The sequence below is a fragment of the Trichechus manatus genome, unplaced genomic scaffold, assembly GCF_000243295.1.
Source record: "Trichechus manatus latirostris isolate Lorelei unplaced genomic scaffold, TriManLat1.0 scaffold00359, whole genome shotgun sequence".
NCBI classification, from domain to species: Eukaryota; Metazoa; Chordata; class Mammalia; order Sirenia; family Trichechidae; genus Trichechus; species Trichechus manatus.
The window spans coordinates 662,305-665,472 of record NW_004444295.1 but is presented as its reverse complement, the minus strand read 5'-3'; the positions used below and the strand labels follow the sequence as shown (position 1 = coordinate 665,472).

The following is a 3,168-nucleotide window of genomic DNA, read 5'->3' as shown; positions in this document are numbered from 1 at the left end:
AGAAGGCAGAAGGGGACAGGAAAGCTGGTGATAGGGAACCCAAGGTTGAGTAAGGATAATGTTGATGTGAGGTCGTTAACCATTGTCATAGGGCAACATGTGTACTAACTGTTAAATGAGGAACTATTTTGTTCTGTAAGCCTTCATCTAAAGTGAGAATAGGAGCACAATTGGAACAGCGTAGTCGATGTCACTGAACTGTGCATGTAGAAATTTTTGAAGTCGTGTATCTTTGGCTATGTATATTTTCACCAAAAAAAAAAAAAAAAGGTTGAGAAGGGAGAGAGTCGACATGTTGTGAGGTGGTTAACCAATGTGATAAAACAATATGTATACTATTGTTTCATGAGAAACCATTTGTTCTGTAAACCTTCACCTGAAGTACAATTGAAAAAATATAAAGCGATAAAAATCATATTATATATCACATGGTTAAAGACAACATTTGAAATAAAATAAATAAATCTGTTTTACACCACACCTAAATATGCATATTTAGGGTATTGCGAATGTTACATGAGGCTGACAGTCTGGGAAAGTAGGATGTGGGGTTTATCACATTGTGAGAAGCAGTGCCAGAGGATACTTTCAGAAATTCCAGTGAATTATAAAAAGAAGTAGGTCAATGTCAGGAATCAATATAGTAGATGAAAGGAAGTCTCAATAAAGGGGCAAAAAAATAAATCTGTGTTAAAAAAATATGACATCAAAAGAAGAAAGATACAAAACTCTTTTCTGAAATCTCAAGAATTGCTGAGCAATTGCAGTAATTGTATAATTTTCATACTCAAACATTTGTTAGTCAACCAAATGAAGCTTTTGATAAAATTAATAGTACATTTTTAAAAACTGCAAAATTATGTTAAAATAAAATGAACAAATAGAGACATTCAGAAGCTACCGAAAAAGCTGAATCAATAAAAGAAATAGATGGGAAAATCTAGGATATTAAAGCATTAACTAAATAAAGAGAATACCAGGGAAGATGAAAGTTCAGGATGAACTAGAAACGCATACAACCTCATGTATGAGGGGCTTCAGAACAAGAGTCAAAATCATCAATATGAAATGTGAATAAAAGGAAAAACTTCATAATTTCTATACAAATAAAATATGTAAAGTGAAGAATTATAGGAGAAGACTTACTTTCTGTTAAAACTGGTAACCTGAGATTATCATCAACAAGGATTCACGATATATTGATCTCTAAGCAGAAACAATTGCAAACAGCTAGTTAGCTACAGAACAAGGAAGGTGATTTAACTTCCTAACTTCCACTTTCATTCACCTTTCCATTACCCAGGTGTTCCTAACATTCCATAGGACTTTACCTAGAGCTGATTTAATGTCCTTGTTCCTCAGACAGTAGATAATGGTGTTCTAGGTTGGCGGCACCACAGAATAGAACACAGACACCGGTAGGTCTAGGGGAGAAGGTGCATCAGAGACTGGCTTTAAATAAGCAATAGCACCCGTTACAAGGAACGCACTCACCACAATGAGGTGAGGCAGGCAGGTGGAAAAGGCTTTTGATTGGCTCTGTCTGGATGGAATCATTAACACAGTGGAGAAAATATACACACATGACACCACAATTCAAACTAAACATGAAAATGCATAACAGACCCCAGTGGACACACTAATGTTAATGGTGGCATGTTCTTCAGAACAAGTTAGCCAAAGGAGTGCAAGAACATCACAGAAGAACTGATGTATCTTATGGGAGCCACAGAAGTTGAGAGAGAATGTCCCAGCTGAGTATAAGATTCCCAGGGCCCCGCCGTTGAACCAGGACACAGCCATCAACTGAACACAGGCCCTCTTGCCCATGACAGCCTCATAATGCAGAGAGTGGCAAATGGTAACAGAGGGGTCATAGGACATCACAGTGAGAATGCCGATCTCTGACCTTGCCAAGAGCACCACCAAGAAGAGCTAAAACACACACCCCAGGAAAGAGATGGAGTCAGTGAAGGTGATGTAGTTGAGAATGGATTTGGGTACGGTGGCAGAACTGAGACACAGATCTAAGAAGGACAAATGCCTGAGGAAAAAGTACATTGGGTGTGGAGGTGTTGGTCAAGAATTGTGAGGAGGATGATGAGAACATTTTCCATTGTGACCACTAGGTAGATCAGTGAGAAGAATGCAGCATGTAGCCTCAACAGCGTCCAACTTTCAGTGAATCTCATAAGCAAGAATTCCATGATTAGTGTATGATTGGTCATGTTTTGAAATTATAAACCACCTACTGAGTAAAGCAAATGAAGTGATGTTAATATATTACTATTATGTATTAATTATTTAAGGTCCCCAGGTGATGCAAAGGAATCCTTGGATGGCAAAAATCGTTAAGGTCTCAACTCCTAGCCCAAAGGTTGGCATTTTTAACCCACCCAGAGGCATCTTGGAAGACAGGCCTGGTGATCCGCTTCCAAAAGGTCACAACCTTAAAAAACCCTGTAGAGTAGTTCTACTCTGCACAAGTGGAGTTGTCATAAGTAGAAATTGATTTGATAGCAACTAAAAATAGGCAGCACAAACAATTTGAACTTGACTGCCAAACTAAAGGTTGGCTGTTTGAACTCATCCAGCAGTACTGCAGGAGAAAAGGACTGGCAAACTGCTTCCATTATGATTACAAAAAGAAAACCCTATGAAGCAGTTCTACTCTGTTACGCATTGGTCTCAATGAGTTGGAATCAACTTGATGGCAACTAACAACAGCAACAACATTAATTATTTGGTCTAGACAAAAAGTTTAGAAGTACAAATATGGTATTTTTAGACCTCTCAGCTATAAAACAACTATGGGTATAACAGTCCAATTTACTTGGCCTTAAATTAATGTGAAAGAAGAAATGAACTTTACTCCCTTCTCTAATTACTTAAAATGATCTCTAAGTAAGTTTATTTCTTTTTTAAATTTTTTATTGTACTTTAGGTGAAGGTTTACATAACAAATAGTTTCTTATTAAACAGTACACATGTTGTTTTATAACATTGATTAACAACCCCACGACATGTCAACACTCTCCCTTCTCGACTTTGGAGGACTTTTTTTTTAAGCTCTTAAAAATATAATAGCTAATATAAAAATGTCAACAGGACGTTGGAAAATAAAATTGAGGACATCTCCCACAAAGTAAAAGACTCTGTTGTTGTTGT

The 3,168-nt window shown here is 37.1% G+C and overlaps 1 pseudogene; it reads right to left on the bottom strand.

Moving 5' to 3' along the window:
* Positions 1 to 1,284: 1,284 nt before the first annotated feature.
* On the bottom strand, positions 1,285 to 2,228 carry LOC101343233 (olfactory receptor 14K1-like; annotated as a pseudogene).
* Positions 2,229 to 3,168: the final 940 nt, after the last annotated feature.